The sequence below is a fragment of the Schistocerca gregaria genome, chromosome 8, assembly GCF_023897955.1.
Source record: "Schistocerca gregaria isolate iqSchGreg1 chromosome 8, iqSchGreg1.2, whole genome shotgun sequence".
In the NCBI taxonomy this organism is placed as follows: Eukaryota; Metazoa; Arthropoda; class Insecta; order Orthoptera; family Acrididae; genus Schistocerca; species Schistocerca gregaria.
Window position 1 is genome coordinate 136,858,146 of NC_064927.1, and position 20,910 is coordinate 136,879,055.

The window sequence follows — 20,910 nt, forward strand, 5'->3', positions numbered from 1 at the left end:
AATTAACTCAGTTATTACTAGCCACTTCAATGTACAAGATGTCGGGCACAAAACACCCTATAAAACCAAACTGGTATTCCCTCAAGACCTGTCGAATTTTGTTTACAACTCTTTCCGTTCCGTACTGCAACACAATAAAAAATATATTAGCTCACGGAATTTGACCAGCATACACCAAGGAAGTACTAAAGGATCATTTATTTCCATGATATTAGTAAATAAGCTAGTAGATACAGTTCCATGAGGCTTTTAGCGGATGACGCTGATGTGTATAGAGAAGACGTAATGCTGCAAAACACAGGAAGACGTGCAGAAGATCGACACTTCGTACAAGGAGTGCAGTTGACCCTGAGCATAAACAAATGTAGCGTGCAGTGTTGAAATAGATCGAAAATCCCTTTACTGTATGACTGTACGACTGAGGAACAGTCACTGGAAGTGCTCCCATCCATTAAATATCTGGGAGCATGCGAACGAAACGATTTAAAGTGGAACGACAGGGAAGACACAAGCCAGACTGAGATTCTCTGGAAATGTAGCCCGCCCACGAAGGAGATAGTTTACAGAACACTCGTCCGGCCGATATTTGAGTATTGCTAGTCAGTGTGGGGCCATTACATATAGAATTGGTAGAGGAAACAGAGAAGATACAAAGAAGAGCAACGCGTTCCGTCACTCGCTCATTTACTTTTATTTCACTCATTGATTTATTTAATCTGATTAAGGCCATTTGACCCTGTCTTACATCAAACCTGAGTTTTACACATATTTATCTTTTTTAACATGACAGTTATCTAAAAATATCAATTTTAATATGACAGTTTAAATATCACACGAATGTCTGTAGTGAAATATGAGTAAATAATACTGATTACGAACGGGCGAAGTTAATACTATCAGTACTTGAGCTAATGTTGCGGCTGTCCCCTATAGCAATAATACTAAGAATAATAACAATGGCAATAATTACAATAATGATAGTGGCAGATACAAAAAGAATTTATAGGCATACAAAGTTTTCTGATACAGTAAGTTCTGGGGAAAGGAAATTTAAGGAGACTGCGCCAGCTAAGAATGCAGGGAAATGAGGAAGATCTAACTGGAAAGAAGGACATACAAGGGTAACGAGTGCGTACAATGACAATGGTGATTATTATTGTTATTTTAGCAGATACGTCAGTAAGCTCGAAAGTGTCACGGGGACGGTAAACTATCTCTTTAATTTTTTTGCTAAACACTGACCTACAGAATTTTCCCTGACAAAGACAACTCACACTTAACCTATTCATTTATTACCCACAATACACAAGCCCAACGCAATCTGACTGCTATACATTGACAACATGACTTCCAATGAGTAACACAAAAGAATGGCGCTGAATTTCAAGAAATAATAATAAAAAACCAAAAAACATGAAATTAAAGAAATATGAAACTACTTCCAACTCTGTTAATTGCCTAAACTCGTTTCAAGCACGAATCCCAACAGTGCAAACTCCATTCCTTTTCATAAGTCACGTACTTCACAGAAAATCTTCATAACACGAACTACAGCAGTTACAGAAAGTAGCAACTACAGCCTGCTAAATAAAAAGATTCTGATACTATAGACTATCTACTAGGAGGCATATGGTCACCGAAAGAAAGATTTTGTTGAAGAGTAAACAATGTATATAGAAAATGTTACCGTATTCATGTGACATCCAGTTCCGAAAATTATATAGTTGTAAGTAATTCCACTGCCGAAACATTACCAACCAAACACCCATCGTCATACATTTCCTTGCGTATTTTCTTATAAACACATCATTCTGTCTCACTGTACAATGCATGTCCTACTAACACAGAGTCTCCACTACCAATATCATGCCCATACACTTCCCTATACACTCGCTAACTGCTAGTCCGCCAAACCACAGAATCTCTTGCCCATGGCGCAGAGCGCTGTCAGCGATATTAACAATCTATAGCGCTGCCAACATACAAACAGGCTACTCTACAATGGTAAATTTTCCCCAGTTGTTGAAGATGCAAGATAAGTATTGTGCTTACTTATAATGTCCGAGAGCGTAAGTTCCGAGAAGACTAACCAAAATGTAGCTTTCTCTGACATATATCTCGTGAAAAGTCGCAAGATGCAATAAAGAGAACAACTGTAAATAAGCAAAATATGAACCACTGTTTTTCAGAAATAATTGAAACCAATCACCTTTTTTTTTTTTTTTTGAAGGTTCAATTTTTATTACACCACCATCGGTTTCAAGTCACCGAGCGACTCACCATCAAATGGTAGACACTTTTAATGATTGGGACCGTTTAGCTGTAGCAAGATAGAAAAAAAAAAAAAAAACCAAACAAGTAAGCTACGAATGTGGCGAGATATCTGGAATTATTTACAGCAAAGACGTTTAAAATAGTGATACAAAGAGAAAGAGAAAGTGATCGGTTCGTCAGGATATTAGTAATAGAGCTATGCCCCCAAGTCAGAGCAAAGGTGAGAACGAAAGAGTTGGAAAGTGGTAACTAATAACTCTTAAGAGAAGTGAGACGTAACATGGCCGCATGCCTGAAAACTATTAAAAATCTGTGAACACAGTCTCTCGAATTAAGCCTTGAATAATACAGATTGAGTAAAACAGGGGGAGCTAGCTTGCGTAAATATACGTAAGGCAGTTTCAGTAAAAGTAACAATAAAACACATACCAGGCAAAGAAACGTAAAGGGAACGCCTTGACTTAGGAGGATGTTGCACTGTAGATCAAAATGTAAAGAGTGGAAAGGAAGTCTTCAGAAAAGTATGACTACTGTCATGAAAAATGATAGGAATTGAGTGAATAGATTTACAGGTTGCTTAATTGGAAGCTCAGCTATAAATGGCTCAGGAACTTTGACACTAAGGAAGACGTGGAGAGATGTCTGAAAGCATAGAACCCGATTGTGGAGATGAAGAAAAAAAATAATAATATTTTAATTGATGGACGGGGTAGGAGACGATGATTTGTTTGAAAGGCTGAATGAAACGAGAACTCTGTCAAAGTATTATTGAAAGAGGACAGCAAACTGAATTGAACCAATTCAAAGGAAAAAAATATGTACAAGAAGTCAGCGAAGGAAAAATAAGTATAAGAAACTATGAAATGGTGACGTATCTGAGGAAAAGAATATCGTAACTCAAAGAAACATCAGTAACATAACGTTATGGAGGATGAAGTTTAAGTGAAATCTGTACTTGAGAGATTTATATGTTATGAAGACAGCCAGGCCGGATTAGCCGAGCGGTTTAGGGCGCTGCAGTCATGGTCTGTGCGGCTGGTCCCAACGGAGGTTCGAGTCCTCCCTCGGGCATGGGTGTGTGTGTTTGTCCTTAGGATAATTTAGGTTAAGTAGTGTGTAAGCTTAGGGACTGATGACCTTAGCACTTAAGTCTCATTAGATTTCACATACACATTTTTTTGTTATGAAGATAAATTTTAGCTCGGAGATCAGATAAGCTCGAGAAATTACAGCGACCGCAACAGTGACAAACACTGACGCCTAATGCCGTAGAATGCAGAGGAAAACTAGAATTAGGCAACTTTTAGTTCTCTACGTGATTTATACGAATGAATATTAAAACGAATAACTGTCACCTGTTACTTCGTCACATCTGAATATGAGCGTGAAAACTCTCTATAACTACTTTATGGACATGAACAAATATTACGTAAGCTGCAGCATGCAGTTAGTTATCAGTGTTTACAGGGTGTTAGGGGTTAAGTGTAGATATTTCTGTTGGCGACTAAAGACAGTGTACTGAACAACTTTACATCAGTATTTATTTCAACTCAAGATTGATAACTATAGCTATTACGAGCAGTATATTTTATGTTTTTTTGGTTGGCTAGTACTTCCAAGCACATGTGGTAACAGCAAGCCATTAATGTTTATTTTCCCCTGGGCAACAGGTCAAGTGTTGAACTGTAGACAAGTGGACGCAAAACTCTTATTCTGTACTGACAAGTATAGTCCACTTACTCATGCAGTTACGACTTTGCAGAAACCATTAGGTTGTAAATTATGTGCGGGAACCAATGATCACAATATCAGCATTTATTTTCCTAAGACTCTGTGTATTCTTTTAATACAATTATATATTCTACAATGTCCATAATGTTATACGTAAAAATATTCCCAAATATTCTACTTCTCCGATCTGCCCGAAATTTTTTGTGTCGCTTGAGGAAAGCTGAGTCGAACTGAAGACCTGGTGGAGTGCAGTAAATTGTGAAATTCATCGGGAGGCGTTGTTTCTGACTGTCCTTAATACTGTTTGAGATACGATATTAGACTATGAAACTATGAGATACTATGTTAAATTACGAAACTATCATTTGGTACACTGGCAATAGCGACAAGTGGAAGCTGAAATGATGAAGCGTGTACAGCGTTGCAAAAACTCCAAGCAGCCCAGATACTGCATGGAAGGACCCGCACACATCAGCACCAGCCGTGCTTCGCTTGTTTTGTCTGTCCGTCCGCAATTACGTCTTCACACAATTTTGCTCCCCTCTGGGCCTGGACGCGAGACAGGACTGCGTCGACAGGTAATAATTCATAAGCGATTCTCCTGCAGAACTCGGCAACTGTATCTTCTGCCGACGCGTTTGCAATGCAAATGTGCATTAACTACGGACTGTAGTCGCTTCCTCATTACTTCCGCGATTGTCTGCGAGCAGTTAACTTTCTACATTTCTTGCGCTGAGTTTACGCCCCACGCGGGTGACGGTCTACCCGTCAGGCAGTCGTCACAGCTGCTGCGAACGACGTTTCCCCGTTTTAAGCACGGGATATAACATACAATTTTGTTTCGATGTGCCGAAGAAGCGACAATCCGTAGGAATGATGTGAAGGGAATGAGTTGGTTGCCACAACCTGACTTGTATATGAGCTATGGTGACAACGCAGAAATAATACACCATTATTCTGACCTGGATTCTTAGGGTATTTATATTTTGAAAGAACCGCTTCAGTTGCGAGAATTTTCTGCTCTTTACCCAGGTTTCGGCTAGAATAATATAGCCTTCTTCAGAGGCATAAAATTACTCTAACATGCCAGAGTGAGGCACAGTCAACATTAAAAATTAAAACCTATAGTACCGCACCTAGAGTACATCGACCACCATATTTCTCTCTAGGTCGCCGCATACCATGTTCAGACATCAAGCCCCGCGCTTCCCTTAAAGTTTAAGTGTGGGTCACTACATTTTCACGATATTTTGGTAGTCATTTCAGTTGAATTTAACAATTATGCAGCACAATAGAGTAAAACTTAGCTGCTATAAATACTTCCCCTTTCAATGATACCGATAACGTTACACACATATCGCGTTACTTACAATGTTACCTGTGGAAGATTATTCCAGTCAAAGGTACATTATAGATTATATGTTAGTACATAAGGGTGATGACGGAGATGTTGTACCCTCCGCCACACTTTAATTAGTGTGCTTGACCTATGTCGGTCAATAGCAGTTAAGTGTGATGACAGGGGCGTTGTACGCCCAGTTACACCCTAATTAAATTATAGATACAGTCTGGAACCGCGCGTCAGCTACGGTCGCAGGTTCGAATCCTGCCTCGGGCATGGTTGTATGTGATGTCCTTAGGTTAGTTAGGTTTAATTAGTTCTGAGTTCTAGGGGACTGATGACCTCAGAAGTTAAGTCCCATAGTGCTCAGAGCCATTTGAACCATTTGATTAAAGTTTTAAATAAGTAAGACAAGTAAGGTGCACGCTATTAGTCATGTTCGGTGGGGATACTTTACACGATAACCATATGTGCATAGAGTCGTAAAGGTAATCCTTAAACGTTATACATCCATCCAAGTAAATTTCCTACCATTTAGTATAATTTGCGGATAGCTAATACACATAGGGACTTCATCTACATAATGCTTAGTTTTCTTGCTATTACGGTTCATGGACTGTGCGGCTGGCCCCGCCGGAGGTTCGAGACCTTCTTCGGGCATGGGTGTGTGTGTTTGTCCTTAGGATAATCTAGTGTGTAAGCTTAGGGACTGATGACCTTAGCAGTAAGTCCCATAAGATTTCACACACAGTTGAACATTTTTTTTTTTTGTCGATTGTGCCTTACTCTGGCATGTTATAGTAATTTTATGCTTCTGCAGAAGGCTAGGTTATTCTATCCGAAACCTGGGTAAAGACCAGAAAATTCTCGCAACTGAGGCGGTTCTTTCAATATATTGGTCTATCACGGTTGCTGGCGGGGCTGCAGTACGCTAAAAATTCTTGGGGTACTTGTTTGGATGGCCATTTGTCGTAGAAGCTCTAATACGATCGGCGTTCAATAAATAACTCAACACTGTTTTTACTGAAAGCAGGTTGGTTTTACTCTGGATTGCAATACAACATATTATTCCCCATTCTTTTGGCTACAAATCTGCGTTCAATGCGACGGCATTATGCCACCTTACTGGGAAGCCTTGTATGACCTCACTACCATTTCACCAGTTGGTGTCGGAGCCAAGATATTGCTGCAGTAACCTCCCCATCATAGACATACTGCTTCCCGTGGAGTGCATTCTTCATTGAGACAGACCGATGTAAGTCGGAAGGTGCGACATCCTGGCTCCAAGGTGTTTGAGGAAGAACAGCCCAACGTGTGTGGATGATGACACACGTCTCGCCCAATGACTCACCGTGCTTTTCTTCACTGCAGGTCTTTGTGGACAGTAGCCCCTACAAATATCTTCCCTGGTTTTTCGCCAAAAGAAACTCAATGGAAACTCTCTACTTGGAACGCACCACCGTTACAGACGCCATTTTGAATGGTACGTGTAGCGCCACCTCCTATTGGAACCTTATGTCCCACAGCAAACTCCGCGTTTCTGCTAACGAAACTGACGGAGAGAAAAAATGTATTGCATTACTTACTGAACACCCTCGTACAAGGGCTGTGAATAAAATGGTGACTACATTGACAGAATGAACAAAAATGTACACCTGCGTTACATGCAATTAGAAATTATTCCAATGCATCTGTGGCATGAATCAGCAAACCAGTGTTTAATAATATTACTTGAATGTAATCTGGCTTGCAATTTCAGTTTTTTTTTTATTTACCAACTAGGAGTTTCACCTTCAGCCGTGCGGGATTAGCCGAGTGGTCTAGAGCGCTGCAGTCATGGACTGTGCGGCTGGTTCCGGCGGAGGTTCGAATCCTCCCTCGGACATGGCTGGATGTGTAAGCTTAGGGACTGATGACCTTAGCAGTTAAGTCCCATAAGATTTCACACACATTTGAACTTTTTTTTTCGTTTCACCTTATTTAGCCATCTTAAGTCTGATCTTAATTTGGTATTTCTTCGGACGATCCATTAGACAGTGTAGCTGAAGGGCATCGTCGAGTACTTCAGGCCAACATCGCCTTCGCTAACCTCAGTAAATACTTTCTAGATGGACGTCACGTGAACGCGTTATGCAGGTCTTGGAGTCACTCACCAAATTAAGATCAGCCTGAAGATGCGTAAATAAGGTGAAACGCGTAGTTGATAAATAAAAAAAACTAAAATTACAACCAAGACTGTTTTCAACTAATAATATTACATGCATTCAGTCTAGTCAACTACAAAGTCTATTACCTTCCGCAAAATGTTGCGAAGCTGCTGAAAACCTGTTGCAAGGCGTTCTCTGTTGCGAGATACGGAGTATCCCACCGCGAGGAACATCAGGAACTCTTCGATCTCGGACGTATTCCTTTGACTTCGGAAGGATTGAAGTCTACCCAGTTGGTTTTACGAAATTACAATGAAATAAATACCCTTATTTGCATACAGGCGTTGAAAAAGTGTGCCCGACCGGGATTCGAACCCGGGAAATCCTGATTACATGGGAGACGCTCTATCCATCTGAACCATCGAGGACATAGAGGCTAGTACGACTGCAGGGATCTATCTCTGGTACGCCTCCCACATTCGCAACGTATTGTCCCGCACTATATTCGTAGTGTCCCTGTCCACCATACTAATTACTTGCGGCTTTACTGCCGATTCCCGTAAGAGTTCGTGCACTGTTTGTGCATCCGCACAGAACAAGATGGTCAAATGGCCGGTGAGCCTTAACTATATGTATATGAATATGCTATCCGTTCTTTCGGACCATAGTAAAGTTTACTACTCTATTATATTCAAAGGAAGTCTTAACTTATGGAAGGTTTCCTTCACTTCGTTCGCAACATCTGGTTTGGCACTCTCACGAATCAGAATGACGTTGTCATGTCTCTGAGCATGTTGCTGGCGTTTGTCTTGAAGTGCGCGATTAAAATTGAGTAACCACTCTTCGTAGCATTCAGCATTCACCGTTTGCCCAGCTGCAGCAGATCATAGTACACCACGCTCCTCAGGACGCATTTTGTCACTCACTTCAAAACCGTTGTCTTTCAAGTGTTGAAACCAGTATCGCTGTCCTCTATGCTATGCTAGTAGCTACAACAGCTGCCCTATCTTTGGGAACAGCGAGAATTAACATAAGCTCACAACAACAACAATTTATTACGAATTGACATACATGTTTTGAAGACAAAAGATTTTCCGCTTTTACTAGCTGCAGTAGTAGTCGAAAAGAAACTCTCGACTGAACTATCGCTATCAGTTGTTATCAGCTTTTAGGAATCCTCTGTTCCTTTTGCTACACTAATTTTTCCAGTATTTCACTTTACTTTTGAGATACTTCGCACTTGCCTTCATATCAGCACAGCTGAATTTGTATGAAGGCAGGTTATGTTAAAGTTTACACAAGTGAAGCATATTTGATTTACGCACTGTGAACTCTGTCAGGTTAATTTGCAATCCATCACTATGCAAACCGCCCTGTCAACGTACGTGTAGGATATGATTTTTGATATCATGGTATTCAGTGCGTCAGATTTACGGCCAGCAATATACGAGTCGCTGCAAAGATTGGTTTGACCTTCAATAACACAAATATGCTTTAGGAGAAATTTTGAAATTTTATTTCATGTCAGTGACATACATCGTCGTTAAACACAACAAGAAGCCAGTTTCAGCAGGGAAGGCCCGTCTAAAAGGAACGACGGTCAGCAAATTACCTTGCGACGCCGTTGGCCATCTCCAACGCCGCTTAGCAGGTAGAGGTAATTACGGTTTCACACGTAAGGTGTTTTAACCGCAACAGTCCACTGTTCTGATTATCGGTTACAGAGTTAATGTACCAATTTAGAAGCAATGCCATCTTGGACACGTAGATAATTACAGAGGGCTCGCCGTTTATGCGAATAACTCCATTATCAGAAATACGATAAAGCCTGTTTAACATGTCTGCTGTCTCCCTCAGACTTATTTGTTTGTTTGTTACAGTTCCCCCCTTTCATAGACATATAGAAGATATTAGGAGATAGATTCGTTTGTTTCCAAAACTAGCAATTATACTTAGAATAAAAGTAGCTGAACTTAATTATTGGAGCAGCTCAACAATATGTACACTGAAAAATTTGGAGATTTCTACCCTGTTTACTGACTGCCTTTCAGTGTGCCAAATAAGTTTTTGGTAAGACTACTTTCTGTGTGTCTTCTCAAAAGTTACGGAAAATCCATTTTCAGAGAACCACTAAATTAACCCTAAATTACTAAACCCTCGTACAATTTACTACTGCGGTAGGGTATAAAACAGAATAGTTTGTACTTAACTTGTTGTATGACATACCACTGGAGACCCAGTAATTCTAATTAACTTACGCATAACCTGTATGTTACGAATTCCTTTGAAAAAAATGTGGAGTAGTAAACTTAACGATTCTCGCTGCTAGTTACTTTTATGAAACGCCCCCTTAGAAAAATTGTACACGATTGTGCTTAAACTGACACACAATATTTTTTTAGCGCAACGCAATCTGACTTTCAGTAATCCCTACAAGAGAATGGCCCTGACTAACATTAACCTATACGTTTCACAAATCACTTACCTCATAAAAATCTTGGTTACTCAAGCTACTGCAATACAGCGAGCGCCACTACTGCCAGCTAAATAAAAGATTCAAACTACGGAAGGCACTAACTACTGATAGGAATAGTTAGCAAATGAAAGATTTTAATACAGAACAAACAATGTATTTACCTTAAGAGTCATAATATATATATCAGTTCATGACATTCAGTCTAACAAATTTCAAAACTCCGCCATCTCTCTCCCCACGTCCACCACTGCTGGCGGCTCACCTACAACTGCGCAACGCTACGCGCTGTTAACATCCAGCCGCCCAACACTACAATGGCAGACAACAATGCAAACCAGCCACAGACTGCAGACGGCACAGCCAGTGATTTTTCATACAGAGCGCTACGTGGCGTTACCAGTAAGAAAACGTAAACAGCCTACTTATAGAAGTAGGAAGTTTGGAAGGTAGGAGACGGATACTGGCAGAAGTAAAGCTGTGAGTACCGGACGTGAGTCGTGCTTCGGTAGCTCAGTTGGTAGAGCACCTGCCCGCGAAAGGCAAAGGTCCCGAGTTCGAGTCTCGGTCGGGCACACAGTTTTAATCTGCCAGGAAGTTTCAGCCTACTTATACTTTATTTATCCTAAATGCGTTTCGCCTCCTGCTGTTCTAAGGCATGTGTACCATTCAAAGCAACTGTTCCGATATCAGTCTTAAGCAAGGTAAGGAACTCATTGTGGATCTCCAATTAGCTGGGTGGTCGAACAGTGCATTACCCAGATTTGTGGCACATTCGGATGTAACAGTGGCCCGGTATTGGACTGCATGGGAACGTGAAGGCAGGCTTGCTCATCCTCAAGGTTCCAGTGGACACCATCTGTAGCACCACAAGAGAGGATCGTCGTCCAGAATGTTCTTCAAACAAATTGCGGACAATTGTGGCCCGCTAACACGGCAAATGTCTTCCATAATTAAAGCAACTGTTCCGATATCAGTCTTAAGCAAGGTAAGGAACTCATTGTGGATCTCCAATTAGCTGGGTGGTCGAACAGTGCATTACCCAGATTTGTGGCACATTCGGATGTTACAGTGGCCCGGTATTGGACTGCATGGGAACGTGAAGGCAGGCTTGCTCATCCTCAAGGTTCCAGTGGACACCATCTGTAGCACCACAAGAGAGGATCGTCGTCCAGAAGGTTCTTCAAACAAATTGCGGACAATTGTGGCCCGCTAACGCGGCGCAATGTCTTCCATAAAAATTCTATCGGTGTTCGGGAACATGAAGTCCACGAATGGCTGTAAATGGCCTCCAAGTAGCCGAACATAACAAGGAACCAGTCCATTTCATCTAAAGACAGTCCACACCATCTTGGAGCCATCACCAGCTTGCTCAGTGCCTAGTTGATAACTTGAGTTCATGTCTCGTGGGGCCTGTGCCACAGTCGAGCTCTACCATCATCTCTCACCAACTGAAATTGGAGCTCATCTGACCAGTGAAAGGTTTTACAGTTTTCTACGATCCGTCCGATTTGGTCACGAGCCCAGCAGAGGCACTGCAGGCGATATTGTGCTCTAATCAAAGGTATTCGGGACTATCGTCTGCTGCCATAGCACATTGATGCTAAATTTCGCCGCACTGCCCTAACGGATACGTTCTTAGTATAGCCCACATTGATTTCTGCCGTTATTTCACGCAATGTTGATTGTCTTTTAGCACTGACAACTCTACGTAAACGCCGCTGCTCTCGGTTGTTCAGTCAATGCAGTAGAGCATTGCGTTGTCCATGGTGAGAGGTAATGCCTGAAATTTGCATTTTAACCACACTATTGACGCTGTGGATCTCGTGATATTGAATTCTCTAACAATGTCCAAAATTGAATATTTCATGCACCTAACTCCTACTACTATTCTGTATTCATAATATGTCAATCACGTTGGAAATCGTTTGACATGTATCACACGAGTACAAATGACAGATGCGCCTATGCACTTCACTTTTGCATTGAAGAGCCGAAGAAACTGGTACACCTGCCTAACATTGTTTAGGGACCCTGTGACCACGCAGAAGTGCCGCATGGACTCGACTAATGTCTGAAGTAGTGCTGGAGGGAACTGACACCATGAATCCTGCAGGGCTGTCCATAAAGAAGTAAGAATATGAGGAGATGGAGATCTCTTCTGAGCAGCACGTTGCAAGCCATCCATGATATGCTCAAGAATGTTCATATCTGTGGAGTTTGGTGGCCAGAGCAAGTGCCTAAACTCCGAAGAGTGTTCCTGGAGCCACTCTGTAGCAATTCGGGACACGTGAGGTATCGCATTGTCCTGCTCGAATCGCCCAACGAAATACACAACGGATATGAATGGATGTAGGTGATCAGACAGGATGCTTGTGTACGCGTCACCTGTCGGAGTGGTACTAAGACGTATCAGGGGTCCCATATCACTCCAACTGCACACACCCCACACCATTACAGAGCCTCCACCAGCTTGAATAGTCCCCAGCTGACATGCAGGGCCCATGGATTCATGGGGTTGTTTCCATACACGTCCATCCGCTTAATACAATTTGAAACGAGGCTCGTCCATCCAGGCAACATATTTCCAGTCATCAAAAATCCAAAGTCGGTGTTGATGGGCCCAGGTGAGGCAGTCATCAAATGGTTCAAGTCACTCTAAGCACTATCGAACTTAATATCTGGGGACATCAGTCCCCTAGACTTAGAACAACTTAAACCTAACTAACCTAAGGACATCACACACATCCATGTGCGAGGCAGGATTCGAACCTGTGGCCGTAGCAGCACTGCGGTTCCGGAATGAAGCTCCTAGAACCGCTCGGCCGCAATGGGCGGCTGTGCAGTCTTCAAGGCTACACGACGCGGTCTTCGGCTCCGAAAGCCCATATCGATGATGTTTCGTTGAACGGTTCACACAGTAACAGCTGGTGATGGCCCAGCATTGAAATCTATGCAATTTGCGGAAGGATAACACTTCTGTCACGCTGAACAGTCCTCTCCAGTCGTCGTTTATCCCGTTCTTGCAGGATCTTTTCCAGCCGTAGCGATGGTGTTTTACTGGATTCCTAATATTCACGGTACACTCACCATATGGTCGTGTCGGGGAAATCCCCACTCCATCGTTACCTCAGGGAAGCTGTGTTCCATCACTGTATGGCGACTATAAACCTCGTCCAGACTCACTTGAATCTTGATAATGTGCCATTGTGGCAGCAGTAACCGATCTAAGAACTGCGCCAGACACTTGTTATCCTATGTAGGCGTTGCCGACCGCAGCGCTGAATACTGCTCGTGTACATATCTCTGCTGAATACACATGCCTATACCAGCTTCTTCGGCACTTGAAGCTTGTGTAGATATGCGATACTGCGCCATCTATATATCTGCATATCGCTATCCCATGATTTTTGTCACCTCATTGTATGAACTGTCTGCGTTATTTTGGGACACTCCTGTGGTCAGAATGATACCCAGATCTGTCCCCGATAGAACAAGTGTGGAAACAGCGAGTCAGTATCCAGTTGTAGGTCATATTGTCTCAGGACGGGATGCAACGGCTTTGTGACATCCTCCCCAAACGAATCAGTGGATACCTCCAAGCCAGACGGAGTGCAAGGTCACACCGGTAAGTGGCTTCTTACGGCCAGTTTTGTAATCACTGAAATAAAGTCACCTACCCTCTGAACCCGTGAACTTCTATTTCGTTTCCTCCTCGCCTTTTGGGTGCTTCAGTCTTCTTTTTTTTTTTAGGCAGTTTTTAGGCAGTTTGTGTCATTTTGCGGGCTTATAATTTTGACCTAAAAGTTTGGGACTCGCAGTGAGTCACAACAGAGGTGTGTCCTTGTGGCAGACAGGTGAAGTGGCGGCGAATGGCGGATGGTGGGCGTCGTGTCGGCAGCGGGGCGGCGCCGCGAGGCGGGCGGGTGACGTCTGCTTCTGCAGTTCGAGGACAGCGGCACGAGTCTCCGTGTCTCCTCTCCTCCCCCGGCTGTCCCCTCCTCCCGCAAGGTCGCTGACCCCACAGCCGGCAGCCGTATCGCACACCTCGCAGGACGTTTACCGCAGAAATGGCACCGTGCGCACTGCCGTGTTTCGCGAGTTTACGAGGGGTGGTCAAAGTCTGAATCATCACTTCGCGACAGTAAAGTTACATAATTAATGTTTCATCTGTTTGCAAGTACACAGCATCGCAGTACGCCGCTAGAGGAACAAGTCTAAATGGCGCAGGCCACAGATAAAAGAGGAGTATTATGTCGTATTTCTGTTTTATGCATTTGAAGAGGAACAACCTTTGTAACGGTGCGGCTATATTCGCATAAGTCTACATGCGCTTTTTCTGTCCCGCGGTAAAATGTCAGCTAAAAATTTGGCGAGTGACAGAATTATTGCAGCAAGTGGGGCATAATCATGTTATCAGTATTGCCCCTGAAAATTTATTGTACAAGAGTTTACGAACCGCCACGCAAGATTTCAAACCGGCGGACAGAGTACCTTTGTTGAGGTCGTGTGAGCGATTAACACATACTAACAATGGACCCGACGTCACGGAATTTAGAGACGCTGTCAACAAGCTAATTAAGACTTGAATTAATTCTCGTTAACAGCTGTGTTGGTATTGTATTCGCTCCGGTCTGACACAATTTTTTGCGTGCACTAGGACGCTAATCTTGACTGAATTTCATTTAAAGAGATATTAGGAGGCACTGTTAATGTAATTAAGGTTTTAGTATATGGTGTGAACGAGCACTCCACAGACAAATTTTCAGAGATGATACTATGGATAAAAACAAGAAAAAATGAATAGTAAACATGTGCCTCCAATGTATACCTTAAGGTATATGAGGACTTCTTCAATACTGCGAAACGCATATCATCTACTGCACGCTCTTTGTATTCCATACTTTGACAAGAGGTAGTATGGACCAAAACGAGAAAAAACTGGTAAACCTGTGCTCCTTAGCTATGAACGCTTGTTCAGCAGAACAGAAGTGTTTCAGAGTAGAGAAGATGGACAAATACCCAGGGTATGCATTTTAGAGTCCATATTAACTGGATATATTTTTCTTGTTTTCATCCATGCTACCACCTCGCAAAACATGAATAGCAAAGAGCTTTCAGTATAAGAGCTGTGTATCACAATACTCAACATCAGAAAAAGCTCATAGCTCTTAAGGTATGCATTCTAGAACTCATGTCTGTTTGAATTTTTTTTCTTGTGTTGTTCCACACTACCACGTCTCATAGTTTGTCGCTGGAGTTCTGGTTCATTCCGTATATGTGACTATATTTTTCCTGGCCTTACCCCGTATCTTCAGGGCCGCCATGCTATTCTGGATTTGAAAACGTTATTCGTAGGGGGTAGCTGGAACGGGAACGCGTTATGCAGATCTTGGTGCCTCTCGCGTCTATCTAGAAAAGATAAACTGAAGATGCCTAAGTAAGGCGCAACGTGTAGTTGAAAAATAAAAACTAAAATTGCAACCAAAACTGTTTTTAACCAATACTGTTAAGCCCTGATTTGCTGTTATGCCACATACGGACTTTACATTACCCCCACCCCCTCCTGTTTCTATTGACGTGGCACACGGTGACTTCTTCGTTTTTCCTCTGGCGAAGAAAGCCCTACGTGGCAGGCATTTATGGAATGATGAGGAGATGGTTCTCGAGGTGGAACGTTTCCCCAACAGTCCAACTAAATATATCTGCAACCAAGGTTTCCGTCAAGTCATCGATCGTTAGGAAAAATTTGTCTCATTGTAGGGCGAATATGTGGAGGGGGGTAACAAGTGGTCAGAGCTTGATATTTCGAGGTGCTTGCAGACCACGCTGAAACTCGTATAGATCTCTTCGTATGGAAGTCATCTATGACCTTACAATAACGAACCATTCTAATCGACGCGATTACCCTCTCAAACTCGAGGTTCACTAATGAAAATCTGGGATTAGGCCTAATCCAACGAGAAGCAAACTTTTAAACACATATTACGAGTGGAATATTTTATGCAAAGTAGCTGAGTGAGGAAAAATAATTTATGATAGTCAGTAGCAACGCCGGCTATAATGGCCAAGTACTATAGATATGCATTTCATATCATGGAATCCACAGCTTCGAAACGATGATAAAACCTTAATAAAGAAAGGTAAAATTGATAAAGTCATACTTAGAGAGATCGCAGGATGATAATTTAACCATTGTGATATGACTGCCAGGTTTAGCTATGTGATATTGTTTAATTTTTCTGATTGTTGAGTGTACTGACATGATCGCTTGGAAGGAAAGATTTGCATTTCTCTCGCTGCAAAGGAGTGCTTGCGATGTGGTCTGTAAATGCTGTTTGCAGCAGAGATCATTCAGTGATTGTCTTTAGGAGGGACGAGCAGCCCTGGGGGTTGGCGGGACTGGGGCCACGACCCAATCTATGCTTTTGTTGGCTATAATCGGCGCCTCTCCTCGCTGAGGGCAGAGACCACCATGCCGCCGCTGCCATTCCCAGAGAATAATCGAGCATGAAGTTTCTCCTTTCGTTATGGACATGAAAGGTCAAGAACGTCTTGGCGGTGCCTGAGCAGCGTGAGAAATTTGGTTACATTCGCTTCAAATAATAGGTGTATCCAAGCGAATGAGTCGTCCCTGCCACCATGCTCGGTGTGAAGAGACTGACCAATGGATAGTAAGTTTGTGCTATTTTCCCCTGTTCTTTAGTGAAATAAGCAAAAGCATTGAACTGTCACTTCCAAGCGAAGTCTGTTTTGAAAGTAGGAAGCTGAGGGCGGAGAATGTGGCTTCTGGACAGTTCGTCTCCCGGTTGCTGTCTGAAGTTGACTTGGGCACCGCAGCAGATACTAGCAGAAATGTAGGTGCCGCAACCGCAGTAGCGCAATCGGTATTCCGAGCAGCTTGCAGCCTACTTATTCTGCCACGCAACTTGTCTCCTTCATTACAATTATTGGCCTCTCTTGTATCGTTAAACCTGAACTCGCGAGCAGCCCAGATAAGAAAATGTTACTCCGTTTTCTCCGCACAGTCTTCCATATAATTTGGTACCCATCCCTAAAAGCGTTCACATCATTAAGTGCAATTTCTATTGAGATTTTAGAGAACGTTGCTCACTGTCAGTTTTAAATGGAGTGTGTGAATCATAAAAAGCAAATAAAATTTATTAGACTTCAGCATCGCTTAATTACCTGGCAACTTTTCCGTAGTTAAGCGACCCACACGTAACAAATACGATCTGTCGTATACTTAACTTGTTAGCTCTGTGTTTCGCTGGGCGTTGGCTTGCTACGTTCACTTGTGTTAACGTGCCACAGCAATGCCTCTGCGACGTGCATGGCGTCGTCGCTGGCGGCGCAGTGTACCTGTCTATCGCAATTTGAAAGCTACTGATATTGACCTTGCCGGTCAATTTAATAAACAGCAGTTGATTGGAGGTCCAAATGTTTTTCGTGGACTGCATCTTAACTTTACCTGTGATGTACAGGCATTGTTTGGAGGAAGTACTTGGCTCACACTTGCTGTTGTGTGTGGCAATCAAGCAGATTAAGGGGGCCTTGAAGCTTTTCCAGATGCAAACATTCTGACGTCAAATTAAAGAGAGACCCCCATCGACTTTCAACAAAATTTTCGTCCACTAAATGCACTAGTGAAGCGAGGCAACCCTACTAAAATCCGTTCACCATAAAAATAAACCTAATGTAAACAAACAAAAACGCAATGATTGGTCGGAAGCCATAGCACACGTTTCTGGTGTTGTTACGCTCTTGGAAGTAGGTCCCACTTATGTATTAGATATCTTATTAGTAAGTTACGTTAAATAAAACTTTAAGATATTCAAATGTATTAACAGCCACCAACATTTTTCTTAATCGCCCGTTAGCCACGTAGTTTTTATTATAAAAATCGTGTCCAGTTTCAGCTTCAGAAGCGTTGTGCTCTGAATGTCGCGCTGCTAATGAGCAGTATGAAAATGGCTGACGCTGCATTCTGTTCCACAGTGAAACACAGGCGTGGAACACTGTTAAAAAGTGTCGAGAAATAGACTGTTCTTAATGTTTTTCATAAATTTACGGAGATAATCGGCTCTGAAGTTTCCCCAGCGTCGTATATAAGACAGTTGAGAAACGACCTTACATTGAATGTGTAGCGCAGTCGGTAGCGTAATGGAATGTAAAGCAAAGGTGGTTATTTGTGATTTTATTCAAATTTCCCCAGTGCCATTTTTTCCTTCTCGTTCAATTTGAAATACGTACATCTCGTAATTATGAAACTCATCATCATTGTTTATGAATAATGCACGTTTTCTTGTTTCTAATTCATATTGGACGCGAAATTCCTTTTTCCATTTCATATACAAATTCTTAATTATCGATGTTTTATGAAAGACTGTTCATAAAAGTTGTCTAAACTAAGAATACATAACAATTTAATTTTCAAGGAAAAATGAAAAACCAAATCCTCTTTTTTTTACTATGTCCATTGTTTTATAACACAGAGGTTGATAAGTATTGTAGAAACATGAAAAACAATGATTTTCACAGCATCGGGCTTGGCTGCAGTCCCACGTGAAAGTGAAATCCAATGAGGTTCAGAAAATGCAGAATAATACATAGTGCAATGTTTACACTAGGTTTCTTCTTATAACGGATTATAGTAGAGAGGATGCATCTCTGACGAACCAACAACAATGACAAAGCAGAATATAAAGGAAGTCAGAAACCTGTCAAGAATGTGCGAGGGCATAATGGCCAAGTCAGCCCCCCAACACTCGGACAAGGACACCGTCACAGAAGAAACTACAGTAACAGCGACTGCCCAGACACTCGGAACATAATCACAAATTCCCAACCCTCATGATTATGGTCAAGGTCTTGTTTCATTAAAGAAATGGAGAATTAAATAAAAGGGCAGAATTTGTGTTGGTATTCCCTCAGTTGCAGTGTGAGTACCAGCAAACGAATCTGGGCTCATGATCAAATCATTTGAGCGCTAGACGGTTGGGAAACTGTGACCTGGTCGGATGAGTCCCAGTTTCAGTTGGTAACAGCTGATGGTGTGGTTCGCTTGCGGTGCAGACCCAACGAAGCCATGGGCCCAAGTTGTCACCAAGGCAATATGCAAGCTGGTTGTGGCTACCCAGAACCTATTTGCGCCATTCACGGACTTCATGTTTCCAAACAGAGATGCAACTTTTATGCGTGACAATGCTCTATGTCACGACGCCACTATTGTTCGCTTGAGGAAGATCCTGTGCTATTCGAGCGAATGATTTGGCCACACAGATCGCCCTAAATTAGTCCCACCGAACATTTATGGAACATAAGAAGTCAGTTCGTGCACAGAATGCTGCGTGGGCAACAATTTAGCAATTACGGACGGCTAAAGACGCAGCTATGCTCAGTGCTTTTGTAGAGGAGTCCCAACGATTTGAGTCCATTCCACGTCGAGTTTCTGCAGTACACTTCTGTCACCTCAGTGTATAATTCCATTCATAAAAGTCTAAAATTAACACGAAAAAAAAAAAACATATATCATTGCCAGGCGGAAAAATTTTCTTTTCCAGCGATCAAAAGATTGTTTTTTTCATTACGGTAAACTTCTGATTTGAAAGGTGTTTTTGACCAGAAACATTTCCTATCCATTCAACTCACCGCCTTTGGCCTCCTGCGCTTTTCCCTGTTCCACAGAATGACGAGAGCTCTAAAAAGTATAAAATTATAGCTTTCACTTCAGCTATGTATTAAATATCTACTGCACATGATAATGGTGCACGACGAAGAAACGGAGATTTTTAACCTGTAAAAAATTCGCAGTTTTTATAGCCTATGTCAAGATAATGACCTAAAGTGAGAGTTTTTTCACGACACTCGAGAGGTCACATCAGAATCGCTAGTCACCAGGCGACATAACTGAGGATGATGTTAAAAATTATCAGTGAGTGAAAGACTAGTACCAGTGTATTAGATCCGACAAACAATATCTTGGAGGTGCAGTTCTAAAATCTGTGAAATTCACAATGTTACACTTAAACAATTACAGTTACTCTTGGGTCTCTCCTCATACTAATATATGTGAGACTGGCAGGGGCGGAAACAGGTTAATAATTTAAAGTGTGTTTTACAATCGGTTACTATTTACCAATGTTAAAAAGAGTTAAGCTCGGTCCACTTTACAGTTTCCGTTATTGCTCTGTTTACATTGCGGTGTGTGAGTGCTGAAGAAAAGACGAAACAATTGCTAATTTGTCAGCACTTCAGTTAAAAGTAGAATTTAGATGAGTGAGTCCAGTTTGCTCTGACACTTATTGGCTGCGCTGTTTGATTCTGTACACTCGACAACCACTAGGTGGCCCTGACAGGGTCGGTTTCACTTTTCTAGGACAGCCGCAGTAGACCGGCTAGATGACAGCGGCGTTAACGAGTTCCGTCACGCTCTGTTAAGCTCCCAGCCAGCAATCCGCTGCAGATCTTCTGACCTCTCCCTAATGGACGCGGAGTACCACCAAAAGTCTGTGTACAACAGAAATCTCAAACCTTGTAATTCTAATTTCTGAGTATGACAATAATTTGAAGTCATCTTTCCATCATTCCAATCACGATAGAAGCCCAGGGAATGATTTGATGGATAAATTAATTACCACAACATTCTAGAGAAACTACGAAAGCCGGCCGTTGTGGCCGAGCGGTTCTAGGCGTTTCAGTCCGGCGTTGCTGCTACGGTAGAAAGTTCGAATCCTGCCTCGGTGTGTGATGTCCATGGGTTAGTCAGGTTTAAGTAGTTCTAAGTCTACGGGACTGATGACCTCATATGTTAAGTCCCATAGTGCTTGGAATCGTTTGAAACTACAAAACGATTGCATGTCAACATTTCGCTTGCATTATTGGAATGGAATTAATTGAAAGGAATATTCTTGAATGCATGCTTTAAGCTGCTTGGTTGTACT

At 42.3% G+C, this 20,910-nt stretch overlaps 1 protein-coding gene across 3 annotated transcripts in view; it reads right to left on the reverse strand.

Moving 5' to 3' along the window:
• LOC126284886 (uncharacterized) overlaps nt 1-20,910 on the reverse strand; it is a 687,599-nt gene that overhangs the window by 619,019 nt on the left and 47,670 nt on the right. The window contains exon 1 of one of the 3 annotated variants that reach the window (XM_049984140.1): nt 1,688-1,928. The exons of the other annotated variants lie outside the window; for them this stretch is intronic. The gene's annotated coding sequence lies outside the window, so the exon portion shown is untranslated. Of the gene's footprint in view, nt 1-1,687; nt 1,929-20,910 lie in introns of those variants that run through there. 3 annotated transcript variants of the gene reach the window in all.